Source organism: Rhamphochromis sp. 'chilingali' (genome assembly GCF_963969265.1).
Source record: "Rhamphochromis sp. 'chilingali' genome assembly, chromosome: 13".
Lineage (NCBI taxonomy): Eukaryota > Metazoa > Chordata > Actinopteri > Cichliformes > Cichlidae > Rhamphochromis > Rhamphochromis sp. 'chilingali'.
This window is the reverse complement of record NC_137940.1, coordinates 24,153,319-24,169,147: the sequence shown is the minus strand read 5'-3', so window position 1 is coordinate 24,169,147 and position 15,829 is coordinate 24,153,319.

The following is a 15,829-nucleotide window of genomic DNA, read 5'->3' as shown; positions in this document are numbered from 1 at the left end:
GTCTGACATCAAAAGCGTGCGCCATTATATGCTTTCTGAGGACAAAAAAAAAGGTTCACATCCATCAGTGTGAGATGTGCTCCTCTCCTGAGGAGGCTTGATGGCTGTTATTCTGCACCGCTTAAGACTTTGCTGATAAATATTTACGCCCTGTAAATATTTGAGGGCTGAACAACATGCAGCGCCATTTATTTTAATCATATTGCACCTTTCATTATTTTTCAGAGACTTACAAAATCAATCTCTACACAGTGTGTAAAGATGCATTTAATTTTCCCTTGCTATTAATCTCTAGCCCAATGGGATGATTAATTACGCTGTAATAAAGGCTTGTCGCTGTTAGAACTGTGCCTTTATTCATGAAGGTCTTTGCACGGAGCTAAATTTACGTATAAATGTGTTCATGGGTGGGATGTTCTTATCTGCCTTTGATGGGGAGGGCACGATGTGTTTAGGAGCAGCGACGACAAACGCGGCGGTCAGAGGGCCCGAAATCCTGCTCGAATAGGCCAGTCAGTTGTCTAGAAACCACAGCGCAAATCTCATGCAATCAGAGGTTTTTAGTGTTTGGTGAGAGGAAAGGCAAATTTTCCCATGGCATTGTAGATAAATGCTTTATTGAAACAAGAGCTGAAAGGGCCTGCAAAAGCATCTTGTCACCTCTTTTATGGTAAATGCGATGTGTGATTACAGCAGGGTTTGTGGGTTTTTGCAATTGTCTGCTAATTGAATTGTGCTTTTCATAGGTTTGGAGCACAAAAGACGTGTCTGGTTAAGTGCCATTCTTGTTTTCAAAGGGTCTAAACACACCTTACATGTTGAAGGATGTTTCGCTTGAGAGGAAATAAATAACTTAGCCACTTTCTTACTAATTCATCTACATTTATGCAATCCATTTATCTGCACTCAGCACAATTGAGATGTCATTTCAAGTAGGCAGCTCTAGCCTGGCGGGATGACATGGAAGCTAGGGAATGTTTAGGGAGAAGATTTGGAGATCCCTTGGAGTACAGCAAGTCATCTGACCTTCGCATGATTTTTAAGGGGAATCTCATTCAGCCATGTAAAGAGAAGTGGCTCGCGTTAATGGAAAGGTATGCCGCTTGAATAGAGAGGAGATTTAAAATATGCTCAGCTTATACCATTCCCTGCTACTAACAAATCCATCGGTACCCCAGGAGCAGATAAATGGTTCTGTCTCTTCATACGTCCAGCATTTCAGTCCTACATACAGTTTCTCACTTTTCTTCTCCTTCATTTCCCTTTTTTATCTCCCCTCCTCTGTCTCTCTGTACCTTTCTTGAGCATATTTTGCTTGCTCTTGCACTAACAAACACACTCTCACATAGACTTTGGAAGAAAAAAAAAGAATAGGGGTCGGGGTGGTGGAGTGGGGGGGGGGGTTTAGAAATATGAAATGCATGAGTAAAGTTTTAATAAGCGAGAGAGGTAATTTGAAAAGTCTTTGGAGGTGTTTGGAAATTTATCAATAACAACCAGCTGGGATTTCATGCATGGAAGCATTTGGTGTAATTGCCTGCACATCCCAGATAGAGGTTTCTATTTTTTTTCTCCTTTTTGCATTAAATATGCTATTTAACACAAAAAAAGAAGAAAAAAAACAGACTGACACTACTTACCGACTGCTACTTTCTAGCTTTGTCTGAAACAGTTCATGAGATTAGATGGTTACTGTTGTCTTTGACCGTTGACAAAGCAGCTCTCTAATTCATTTCCTCTAGGTTCGCTTTGTGCCAACTTTTGCTGCTTGCAGTTTTAGTCATGCCAAGAAAAAAAAGAAAAGAAATGAGAGTCTTAATTTCCTAAGATCGCTGTACTTCAAAGGCATTCATTTGCATTCAGCTGCACAAATTTAAAGCCTCTTTCTGAAACAATAACATCTCTCTGGGTAACTCCTTCCCTCCTAGAGTGTGAGCCAACTACAGAGGAACACCGCTTTCTTTCTTTCTTTCTTTTTTTCAGAAGTATCACAGGTTATTGGTAATTGCGCTGGTTAACAAAAGAAGATGTGCTAATGTTAATTATAACCTTTGCCAAATGAGCGTGGCAAGGATTTATTCTCTTATCTACAGACTATCACGGAAGCGATTTTGCTTGTTATGAATACATTAGCACAGCAAGTGACAGAGCTTAAATAACACATCATCTAGATTTGTTTTTTTTTTGTTTTGTTATATATATATATATATATATATATATATATATATATATATATATATATATATATATATATATATATGATACCAGCACATAACATGTCAATACTAGTCTTAAAACCACAGGCTACGCAAATGACGCAGATGGATGGTGAAGGTTTTCAATAATGACAAAGCTAAGCTGCTCTCGCTGGCAGTTCATATTTCACTGAAATGCTGCCATTGTTATCAGCCTGATCAATGAAATAACTCGTGGACCGTAAAACAAAAGTAAGCTCAAATGTGAGTCTAAATATCTGCCAAGAAGCCCATCCCAGTTTAGAGTCTATGCAGTAACCACTCCACCATCAGTGTTCTTTCACACAGGTGCCTATTTATGCGACTCAAAAGGAAAATGATTACCACCAGCCTTGGATTATTTTTTTTTTCGACCCATCCCTAGTGACACTGAAAAAGAAGGTTGGTCTGACTTTTCTCGCCATAAAACAGTGCATGAATTCTTTCACATCAACTACACATGAATGATAAGGTCATGGTCAATAGCAGCGTAATCATCCAAACCAGAGATTGGATGTCTGTTTGTCTGACTGTCAAGAGAGAGTCATGCAGAGGGAGGCGAGTGCTCTCTACTGTGCAGGGAACAAGCTTAGGGCCTCATAGTGTATTACAGAGGGAATAACCCACACAGCCACCCCTGCTATCAAAATTGCTTGGGAGGAGATTGCTGCGGGAGGTTGTCTGTCTCTCTGTCCCGGTTCTATATTTCGTTCTCTGCCCAAGGTGCTTCACTGATCTCAGGCCAAAAGCAGTGTGAAAAATTCTGCCAACTCATAGAGGATGATAGCTAGAGGAGGGGGAAATTGAACAATCCACCACAGCGCTGGTGAAAAGATGAGCGAAGAAGAGAGAGAAAGGTTGGGGGGGTGGAAGGAAAAATGAAGTGTAAAACGAGGACAGAACTTTAGTCTCTTATCTGCTTCTGCACCGATGTTCTTGCTGATAAGTACCTCGTAAGTATGTTGTCAGGTCGACTGAAACACTTTGCTGAGCGGCGGCACCGCAAGACATCCTCAGAAGTTGGGATGCCGCTGCTCAGCTAGACCTTTCGATCGTGAACACTGTTCACTGAGCTAGAAAGTCGACGCAAACAAGTTTTATGGATGTAGCAGTGGAGCGCACTTGTGGTTGTCTTGAGACTGAAAGGTCATACAGTCAGTCCTTGCAACAGCCATTATATATTCATCAGTAGGCATGTGGGCTGTTAAAGTGTGCCTGAAGGCTTCACTCAGAAAGTCTATATAGAGCAGTGTCCACTGGCAAAAACGTACATATGAATATTGTTTTTTTTAGTTGACTAAAATTGTGTCAGATGATATTTTTCAAAAACCACTGGTCAAAAGAAGAAACGTAAGACTGATTTGATAACACCCTCTTCTTGTGGTTTCATAACTGTCTTCTTTAGATTTTGTTGTGGCCTTGTTCTTTTCTCTGTGGTGGCCTTAATATGACTGATATGAGTTCACAGTGAAACATGTGCACAAGAAAAATCCATGAACCTGAAGCTTCCCTTAGATGGTCTATGAGACTTGATGATTTTTGTCATGCTGCTCAGTATTTTCCTCTGAGTGCATGTGCACTCAGACTCTGAAATATACAGTACAACATAAAATTATTTCAAGGTAAATGTTACCTTTGACAACCTAAGATGTAAGTACGATGTTTCATTTCCTGCAGTGTGGCACATTTCAAAGAGCTATTTTGTCTAAAGTCAGGAGAGATCGAAAACCATTTACTTTCATGAAATGCCCTGCTCAAAAAGCTTGCCTTTGCAATATGTCTACATGGCAAAGCTGCCTTCACTCTACAAGGCATCACTGTCTGCCTGCTATACAAGTGTAACTTTCTTGTTTCTGTTGTTTGCTTTTCTAAAATGGAGCAAACCGTACTAAAGCAAATGCCAGTATGGATTATAACTTTAGCTCCTCTACATGTGTATAGATATAGATAGTATACACAAATCTTTCTATATGTCTGACACCAGTAACATAAAAAAACAACCTCCTTTTGCATGAAAAAGCATATTAAATAATATGTCTGCATCTCATTTTTAACACAATAAAGAGGAATGTCTTTGGACTCTAGGTTCCTTCTACAGTCCAAAGACGTGCATGTTGGCAATGAAAATGGACTCTAGTCTTGTTGACCACTCAAAATGCTTTAAACTACATTCATATAAACATATATTAATATAAAACCTTATACACTAAGCATTTCAGCATCACATCGATGCCCACTTTTTCACATCACCAAATAACCCAACATGCATGTCTTTGGACTGTGAGATGAGTACCAGGGAGTATCCAGGAGTTACCCACGCAAATGAAGAAGAACATTCAAACTCCACATAAGAGGCCCCAGCTGTTAGGTTTCATTTGAAGCTATCAACTGGTGTGGATATAATACTGTGTGCATATGTGATTTTCCCACGTTCGTGTTGTTCCTGCATCATCATAATATGTGCACAGGATTTAACAGTGCAACTGATTAATCACATGATGTCATAGCATGGGGGGGTTAACATGGTACAGATGTAAGAAATGGTAAGCATTTCCTTTATTAATTGCAGGAAGGGAATTGGAATTTACAAATACAAAGAGTAAGAACGACTTTGAAAAGGATGTCTATTTCAATAGCGGGAGTTAAATTCTGGAATGAGTTAAAAGAAGAAATAAAGGTCAGTAGTGATTTAAACCAGTTTAAAATAAAGCTCAAAAAAGAAATTTTAAATAAGTATAAGAATGAAGAAAATGCACTTAACCCAAGACAGCAGTCACAGTGATGTTTATATTCTTTTGCTAATTAGCAAATCTAAACATAGTTTTAGTTGAATATGAGAAAATATTTTTTGTGACATTATTTCATAAGTAGAAACCATTGTATAAGTATTTGTTCTTCAAATTTAGATGATGAGGAAATTATTAAGATGTAAACCTAAAGGGGTAGGGCTAAATAAGTGTATACTTCTGCCTACTCCTTTTCAGATAACTGCATGGAATGATATTATGAAATGTTGGTGAATGTATATGTTTGAAATAAAAATGAACTGAACTGAACTAATTTGTACACTATAATAATCATATTAAAAAAGTTCCTCATCATGATTTGCTACTGATAGTTTATAAAAGCTTTAACTAACTTATTGGCTAATTCTAACTGAATGCTTAAGCAACATTGATCATGGACCAAGACCGTGTGTGGTTGTCGGTCTGCCCCCTCATGGCAGCTGGGACAGATACCAAGTTCCCTGTGACCCTAAGCTGGATATGAGGTTAAGCAAATGAGGCAATGAAACAATGAGAAAAAAAACAAAACTCTTACCGCCTTTCTTCAAACTACCAACCCACTGGTCTTTTTTTTCCACATTATTTTTGTGCTGGTACAACTCAGCCGTGTCCATTCCTTGTCCAAACCTCCAGGTCAGCTGGAGCCCATCTGTGTGGAGTTTGCATGTTCTCCCTGTTCCTGCATGGCTTCTCTCCAGATACGCCGGCTTCCTCCCACACGCCAAAGAAATACATGTTAGTTTTAAAATGGCTTTTGGTATGAATGTGAGAGTGTGTGGTCGTCTGTGCTAAGTGTATTGGAGGTAGCTCTAAGTTAGATAAGCAGCGATATCTGCATTTACATTTAATTTTATTCCTCAGCTGTAAAAGAATATAATAGAATATATATAGAATATATGTAGAAATACAGTGGAACCCCGAATAACGAAATTAATTTGTTCCAGAGGGCCTTTCGTAAGTCAAAATTTTCGTACGTTGAAGCACCTTTTTCCATCGCCTTTTGAGTGTGGCGATGCTGGCTGAAGACGAAGTTCTTGGTGGAGGAGGAGGTGGCGGAGGTTGAAGAAAGCATGCATATGCATGCATACATACGTATGTGTACATGTACATAACATTGTGGAATTTAATTAAATTTTTTTACATTTTCTATTTGATCTATTTCCTTATGCGGGCATTTTGCCGTATCACGGGCAGAAATATTGCCGTTAAGTGCCTTCATAACTTGAATTTTTCGTTAAATGGGGTTTTCGTAAGTCGGGGTTCCACTGTATATATAAGAAAATAAAGTGAAATCTGAAATGTTATGTTGTCAGTTGCTAATGTTTTTTTCTTGTTAAAACATGCTCTGTTGAAGGCCCAGAAATACACAAGGGCAACCAAATATTTGAACATTTCAGAGTGTTTTGTGAAGCTCAATAAAGTACACAAGCTTCTCCTAGAGCAAAAAAAAAAAAAAACCAGGTCTGAATTAATCATGTTTTCAGAGAAAGCATTTTAAGCTAGCTATTGCTCAAAAACAGCATTGTCATTATAGTATAATTAAAAACTAATGGAGCATTCCCTTTAGGAGAATTGACCTGTAGCTTAGAGTACTTACATTGCTGCAAATACCTTGAGCAAAGTGCTTGCAGCAATTTCAAATGTTAGTTGTGCCAATTTGTCTCCAACAAAAATGCAATGCAAATGTTTATAAAGGTTCTTACCTTGATCATCCGGAAATTGGCTTCAAACTTCTATTGATTAACCAAGAGCAGAAGCTTGTGACCCTGACTTTTGCTTCAAAGAACCTTTTAAGATCTATCCACTATTTCATTTAGAAACTAAAGCCTCTTGATTTATTTTGGAGGACTAACACAAGCGTGGTGAAGTCTGTGCAGCCATTAGGCTGTGTCAATCCTAGAAGTTTGTCATTAACACAAAAATGGAGCTGCATCCTTTTTTATTGCTTTTGAATTATATTAGCAAAGTAAGAATAAAAAAATGCTCATATACAAATAGAGCAATTCTAACTAAAGAAGAAAGCCAGTGTAATGAAATACCATGCACACAAATATTTCTCAGTTCAGAGTTCCAAATATATTGTCCATGTTAGATACGCTGACAGCTTGTTAGTGCATGCATTAACCATAAATCGGGTTTAGAATACTATCTGAATTGTTGCTCATTACCTATAGCAGTGTTTCCTACAGGCATGCAGCATAATTGGACTTTCTGTAACCAGCTTATCTCTGAAGCAAATTGCCAGGGAGCATGTCGTGTGTTATTAATGATGACCAGCTTTTGAGGTCTGTATTATATTAGTCTGTTTGCCCCGTTCGAATTTATGGAAACTGGTAGACTAGGCAAAAAGTGTAAACATTGTTTAGAAGCTCCATTAGTGTGTGAATGTGAAGCCTACGGTTCAACAAGTCATTACATCTCAGTAAGTGGATCATTTCTGCTGTCCCATATCTTACATGTTGACTGCAATCATATTCTGGGCAAATTTATCAAGAATGCTTCAAGCATCAACTGCAGGATTTTCATCTCATTTTGAACCCTGGCCAGGACAAGCACATTGCTGTCTGCGATTTCAAGCTGCACTGATAAATTGTCCCTGCTACTAGTTGGCAGTGCATTTGCATTTGCGTGATTATTTTTCATTGGGAAGTGTTTGCACACAGGTTTTCATCAGATTAGAAATTTGACATGCCGCAACATGTGTCTGGGAATAAAGAAGCCCCGTAGTATGATTCCCAAAGGAGCATTTCACACTTTCATGTTCTTCCCCAAAACAAGTGGTGGAGGCATTTGAATTACAGGAAAGACAGGGTAATACATCAGGCCCCGATCAAAGCATTCTATTGGAGTCAGCACTATCGGGCAGTATTTCTCAGAGATGATAGAGAAGGAGAGGGAAACCTTTTGAAAACAAATTTGTCATGGAGGATTATTTTTATCTTTATGATGACCTTGCAGTAAAAGAAACAAGCAGCAAAACATCATATTAGTGAACCTTTCAACTGCTTCCCACTGCTTGGGTTTCTGCCACAGAGTAGATGATACATTCTGATTCACTGGACCCCCTTGGCTCATGAATCTGGACAGATATCAAAAATATATCAAAAATATTGAAATTACAGCAAAGACATATTTTTTTCTGTACTGCAAGTTTTTTAAACAAAGCGTTTAATATCCAGCTCAGGTTTTCTTGCAGAATTTCTGACCTATTTTAGCCGCTCCTACCAATAAACTAGTGATCCTTTTCCTAATAAAGACAGAGTGTCCACTGATGTTATGTTTTTTTTTAATATTCCGTTGCGTACTAAGACTCTTTATGAGACAAAACATTAGGCAAAATGGAATTTGCTTCACACTTCTCCAGCCCAGTGCTCCCTGTTGCACTGCAGCCTGATGGATTTGACTTTGGCTAACAGTCTAAGTGTGATTTATGATCAAACAGCACCTGAACCTGGGATTTATTATCCATTACTGCTGTCCATCAGGCAACATTACATTACACTCCACTGTTCATCTCAGTTTGCTGAGCAGCAATGCATCACCCGAAAGAAATATGCTGTTAAAATCTAGTTTAACATATGCAAAACATCAAGTTCCTTTGCTGGTTCGGAACATGTTTGCTGCAAATGTTTTTTCTCATTTTCAGGTCTGCTAAAGGGTCTTTTGAGAGAAAAGGGCAGATATATATTAATATATATGAATCACTTGCTTCCTCCAACTTTTCATTTTTTGCACACACTGCACCTGATAACAGAGAAAAAGAGCTTTGTCAGTCTGAAATTATATACTGTAAATCTGTCTTTCATTTTTTCCTTGCCTCAGAGTACACTAATGTTCAGATTTTTGGGGGTCTTCAAAGTTCTATGCAAAAACCTGAGTAACTAGGCTAAATTATCTTCTTTGAGCTTTTGCCTGCAAATGTAAAACAGTAGGGCAGGAATCAGCATGTTCTAAGCAATTCTCGTGCAGTCCTGCTGTTTTCATAATCAAGAAACATGCCTAATTTTAAGATAATGCTGTCTAGAAATACAGTTGAGCAAATTATCCTCCCCTTTTGTTTGTTCCTTTGCTTGAAATAGCGCAACTATATTTACATCCAGCATCTGACCCCTTCAGCGACCTCACATTAGCAAATGCAGTGTGTTTTTGGTGCTACAGACAAGGTATGCTGCACTACACCGACGATGTAGTGCAGAATTCATACTTAAGCTCAAATCTAATACCAAACATTTTATTAAGGTCACTATTTATCTGTATGTTCACAGGCTCCAAATATATGCATTGCACGATTGTGTAATTGGGTCAAATCAAGGAGGTTTTGATGCTGAAGACAGCATTTTTTTTTTTTAAATTTAAAACCTAAATTATGAAAACGAAGAAGCTGTAAGAACATTTCTGACAAACAACAAAGCTGAATTTGACAATTTATCCACTTTTTATACAAACCAAAGCTGAACAAAATGATTTTTATCATTTATCTCATCTCCTTACACAAGCTGAAATATGCATCTCCTTAGATACATCAGCTTTGCAATACTAACTACATCAGAAATGTCGCTTGCTAATTCCATCCTGACAATGTGGCAAATTAAATTACTCGTCCAAGAGGCACATCTTTCATTGACCCTTGTGTTCCATTTCAGCGTTAAAGGTATAATGTGCCGCAATTGTCAGCTGCTGTTTGTAAACACAACATTCAAACTTGGCCCCAAGCAAGAAAAATAGAGCAGCAGAGGGTGAACGATGAGAGGGAGCGATGTTAGCGAGAACAAAGCCGTGAATTCGAGAAATCAAACTTTTCTATTTTCTCATTGTTTGCGCGCACCGCCTCACAACCCTGCAGGAAGGTGCAGGGATTTTTGTGTGAATGCAGCCAAAGCACATGCTTGGAGGGATTACTTTTTCTATACAGTCTTTTTTTTTTTTTTAAATCCTTCACATTAAAGCTCTAAGGAGATTTGTTTTGTCTACACTGAGCAGTTTTCCATCAAGCTGAAATTACATTTAAATAAAAAAGACAGTTACAGGCAGTTTATTAAGTAGATGAGGCAGCTGGATGATATGCAGTATGCATATGTGGTTTAAAATGATGTCTGAGGAGATATTGATGTTTATTTGCGGATGCTGGAGAGTATGAGCAGAATTTACAGATGCTCAATAATGGTTCGGGTTTAACGAAGTAATCACTTTTTCGAGAGCGTTATGGGTTTTTCAGCCTTAATGTAGCAAAGCTAAGATTTTTTTTCTTTTTCTTTTCATCAGTACTTCTGCAATAGTGTCTGCCAGACTTAGTCAGCCCCAAAATGATCACTAATCCTAGTTCTGTATTAAGAAGTCCTGTGTCTCGTGTTTTGTATTTCACTGCAGTGGCATAAAACTATCATTAGAGTAAAAAGCAATGTGACAGACTGCCGTGTTTAAAAGTGTGAAACAAAAAACATGGGGAAAAGAATTGTTTTCCCAAGTCCTTCAACAACTCAAAACTCACTGTGTTATTGTCAGAATACCTCATTAAGTGTAAGCTGTTTGGAGCCAGGCTCCACTATCAAGATGATGACACAATAGGCTCTGGGAGAGATCTGACCATGGCCGTGATGTTCTTTCAGTGGCTCAGTCTCAGATGGTACTAAAGTGTTTGGTTGTGTCATTTCTGAATTTCTCTGCACTTGTTACCAGGACAACCTGCTCCTTCAGTGTGCCCTTTAACTAAATAGTTGGGAGGATGGGTGAAGGGAGGAAGGGATCTAGTCCTTCAGATCTCCAGGGAACTCTTGGAGACGGAGGGAGCAGATGTTGAGGAGGAGCCCTTCTATTCTCGGCCTCTTTCTGGAGGTGTGTTTGGTCATTAGCGACTATTCCATGTGAGTGGAGAAGGGATATAGGATCAACATTTTCATAAGGCAGAAATGTAATTCACTGCTCTAGTGCTGCCAAGACTGTGCAACTTCAGAGTGTCTTTTGTGTGTGCGTGTGTGTGTGTGCCTGTGATCAAACATGCATGACAGCTCGCCTTCAAAGCCAAGACAATATGAGAGTGAGGAAGGCTGGCAGGGGCATGCGATCACTGCATTTGGAGGAGAAGCACGCCCTCACACATTATAGCTGATAGTAGGGGTGCAACGATATTCGTATCGATATTGAACCGTTCGATACAGTGCTTTCGGTTCGGTACGCATATGTATCGAACAATACAAAATTTTTGATTTATTTTATCAACTTTCCTTCTGACGATGCTGTCTGTGTTGAGCGCTCAGTGAATCTGCGTTCGACTACTCCGCCTAGGCTCGACAGTGCAGCCTAGGCGGAGTAGTCGAACGCAGATTCACTGAGCGCTCAACACAGACAGCATCGTCAGAAGGAAGAGTGCAGGGCATTCAGATCTGGCGTTTGGAATTATTTTGGTTTTCATGTGACGTATGACCCTGAAGGTAAGCGAGTCATGGACTAAAGTAAAACAGTATGTTTGCCATGCAATGCTCAATTACATGGGTGGGAGCTAGTGTGTTAGCGCAGTTAGCTCGTTAACGTGTTGGCCATCTAGCCCCATGCACGGGGCGATCGGCGGTAGCTAACGGAGATTTGCCGTGTTGTGGCGTTAAGGTCATTTCAACGAGATTAACCTGAAAGCACTAGTGGGAACACAACGAATATGATTGCACATTTACGCCGACATCATCCTAGTGCAAAGACAAGTGGAAGCAGAAAAAAAACAAGCAAGCATGCTACTAACTTTAGCCGAGTCATTTAGACAGCTGTTGGCACATGATTCTCCTTATGTGTTTAATATGCTGCTGAGAATATAGCCCAGAAGAAGCGGATAGTATAGCTTTTATTTTGGAAAGAGCCATTTCTCTGTAATAAACTCTCTTTTCCAAAGATGAGTGATTCCTCAATCAGATACAGGGCTCGCAATATCGCTAGCCCGACGTCCCGGGGCTAGCGATCTTTTCAGTCGGGCTACCAAAATCTATCTCTTCCCTGCCCAGCGGGCTATTGTAGGAAAAATATATGTCAATGCTTTTGCATTCTTTCAGAAATGTAGCTGGGTAATTATGTCATTGGCATCGGTGAGCCACTGTCAATATGTGACATATTGAAGTCGCGTTTGAATTTGCGCTTGTTTTTTTGCTTTCACTTTGCAATCGTGCGAACTGTGTATAGAGAGCGACAGTACTGATCTGTGAGCAGGGGCGGAGCGGGGGGGTGGCTTACGGGGCTTAAGCCCGGGGTATTTTTGGAGTGTAATTTTTTCATAGTTAGATGCCTGGCTGACAACTGTATAAAACAAAAAGTACACACAATATTCGAAGCACATAGTGCACACTGTGGGAATTTACGACTGTGCGTGAATCCCCCCCTGATATTGGTATGATCCAAGCTCAGGCACTAAGCGACTGAGCGAGGGGGCGGGGCAGCTGCTGCCCGTGAGTGCGCTGTTGGAGAGACGGAGCCAGCCATACTAAGGAGAGCTTAAGTTTGACCAGGTACCAAAGCAAATCATTCGTACCGTACAAATAATGTAAATATGACGGTGCATCACGAAAGATTGATATGAAACTGATCACTTGACCAATATTACGTTACTTGCTCTTCAAGTGAATCAACAAATGGCAGAATGAAAAGCTGAACAAATGCAATTTTTTTTAGAGTCTTAGCTTACGTGTGTTTATTTCATATTCTCAGTTCTTACCCTCCTGACTAAATCGGTTTCAGTTATGTACTGAAACATAAGAATGGACATTCGAGGGTTCTTTCAAAGAAAAAACTCAGGTAAATGTTATTTTATATATTATGCTTTGTATGTTGTTCAGTATATTTCTATGCAAAACAAGAGGGATTTCAGTACACAGCAGGATATTCACATTTGTAACCAGATATTTACATACACTTTAGGGAGAAAACATAAAACATTTTTACTGTACAACATCAATTTAGAGTAAATTTTTGTTTTAGATAAATATTGAAATATATTTTGAATTAGTTAAATTTCAGAATAAAGAGAGACAGAGCTATTTTTATCACTTTCATCAAATTTAGGAGTACATGTACACTAAATTTATTGTTAATTAATAAGAAAACTCCAGACGATTCCATTCTGAGCTGAAGAAGCTTCTGATAGGTTAGTAGAGTCCATGTGAGTAAACTGGTGGCACAGCTGTGGATGCATATAAGGCAAAACACAGAGCCTGTTTCTTTGACATGGGAAAATCAAGAGATATCAACCAAAACACCAGGAAAAGAACTGTGGAGCTCCATAAGTGTGGCTCAAGTTTGAATACAATTTGGTGCCATTTGCAATTAAGAAATACAGATAGTTTCTCTCTTTACTCTTAAAGTTAACAAATATGTTTTTATATTTATCAATCTAAAGAAATAAACATTTAGTCTGATTTGATGTTACAATTAAAAAAGTGTTTTTATCTGAAGAGTAAATATCTGGTTTCAACTGTATATTTGATGATTGTCAGCACAAAGAGGGAGAGAGAGGAGAACGAGGACAGAACAGATGAACAAGAGCAGGTGAGACACACATGTTAGTCAAATGGTTGTTTACCAAAAGTATCACCGTATCACAGGTCCTCATGTATCTCGTACCTAGTGTTTCTTTTTAGGTTTGTTATTTTTCAAATTCTGTATTTATTAAGTTCTGCAGGCTTGTTTGCACAACAAGGCTAAATAATTATATAAACTTTTCTCAATCTAAATAGTGGACTTTGGTAGAATTAAAAAAATAAGTGTAGTGCAGGTCTATGATGATTTTTAGTGCTATCATCTAGTTCTGATTCTGGTTCTGTCTTGGTTAAGTCCTCAGTAGTCCTGATTTTGAACTGTTGTAGTCCTGTTTTAATTCTGGATCAGTTCTGGGTCTGGTTGAATTGGGGTTTAGTCCTCATGTCTTGATGCAGCCCTGACCTTGTTCTGCCTTGCTGCTTAATTAAAAAACTAGTTTAAGGTGTCCTGCACATGTGATATATATTTTTCCCTATATGAAGTCATTCTTTTTTGAACAGAGCCTATTAATCTTTCAGTCATTTCTACACCCCCCCCCCCAAAAAAAAAAAAAAAAAAAAAAATCCCACATGCATACTACTCTTTGGGCTAAGCCCCGGGTGTTTCAAATGTCTGGCTCCGCCTCTGTCTGTGAGTGATGATAATTTGTGCACCAATTCCTCTGACATCGTCTTATTAATTGTTAGCTTACTATGCAAACATGACAAGTGAAATCTCCCGCAGCAAGCTTAAACATGTGAGAGGTTGATTGCGCAGAGAATCGCTGAGCTTATGTGAGTACGCGTGTAAAAGCAGCAGGATATATATTTGACTATGATGACCTGGATGACTGAGAACCTTCACAGACAGATATATATTTTAGTTCTGCTGAGCCAAATAAGACAGGTCAGGGTGAAGAAGTGACAGCCAAAGAAAAGCTTACCACAAAACGGAGAAGTTATGACAAATCAGACTATAAGGCAAAAAGAAAGTGCAGCTTTATGGTTTTATGGACAAAAGAATTTCTGTGGCTGCAATATGACGAGCTAAATAACCAGGGCTGCACATAAGTGGTCCGCAGGTGCGCATTCGCTGTCAAAATAAAAAACACGCACAAGGGTTAGGGTTAAATTTAAAAACTGTACTTTTGAGTTAAAATATATATTTATAATTTTAATAAATGACAAATTAAAAAGGCATGAACATTTTTTTTGTATCGAAAAAATATCGAACCGTGACACCAAAGTATCGAACCGAACCGAACCGTGAATTTTAATAATAATAATAATAATAATAATGGATACTTTATTGATCCCCATGGGGAAATTACTTGTTTTTCTCTGCATTTGACCCATTCACTCAGTGAAGCAGTGGGCAGCCCACTAAGCAGGCGCCCGGGGAGCAGTGTGTAGGGACGGTACCTCAGGGGTACCTCAGGGTAGCCGTTAAGTGGATTCGAACCGCCGACCTTCCGATCATGGGGCGACCACTTTACCTACTGAGCTATCCCTGCTATCCCTGTGTATCGTTGCACCCCTAGCTGATAGTCCTGCTTTTTTCATCCAGCTCGATAGACGTGTTCTTACTCTATGAATAGTTAATAAAGGTTGGGATAATAACCGTGTTGTTACTCCTTTTCTATGGCAAAATGAAATGTCAAAAGAGTCCCGTGATAGCTTCAATGACCCATGATTTATCTCCCAGTATGCATGATATGACTGAAACGTGCTGAGAAATTCCTTCGGTCTGAATCGATTCATCTTCCGCCGCACATCTGTTCATGTCTTCTCCCCAAAAGGAGAGGAATAAACAATTGACACTTAATTGCTCAAAGGGAAATGGCACAAAAGCCCCATTTCAGTGCAGCCGCTCAGCATTTGCATGTCATTGCTGAAACGCGCACAAATATCATCCCAGCACATTGGCAGTTTTGATTAACGCAAATGTTGTTTAGACCCTTTTGGTAAATATTTTCAGAGGACAGACAGTGCAGCAGCTGGATTTTTTTTTTTTTCGACAGAGTTGTAAACAAGGTACATCAGCTTTAAATCTCTCATAATGGAGACAGACAGCATTAACAACTGTGTGCACTTCCCCCCTGAGGCAATTTTCCCTCAAGCAACTTTCCCTGAGGTGAACAGATTTGCCAGCGTACACTTGAGTCTGAGCGTAGTGACCGACAGTAAGACCACACTTTGTCATAATAGACTCTGCAGAGCACCGCAGGTCAGCAGGGGTCTGCAGTGAAAAAGCAGAGATGCTTTAGGCACACGGTTATTCTACTAGAACATTGTTTCATTTAGCTGAAAAACACCTTGG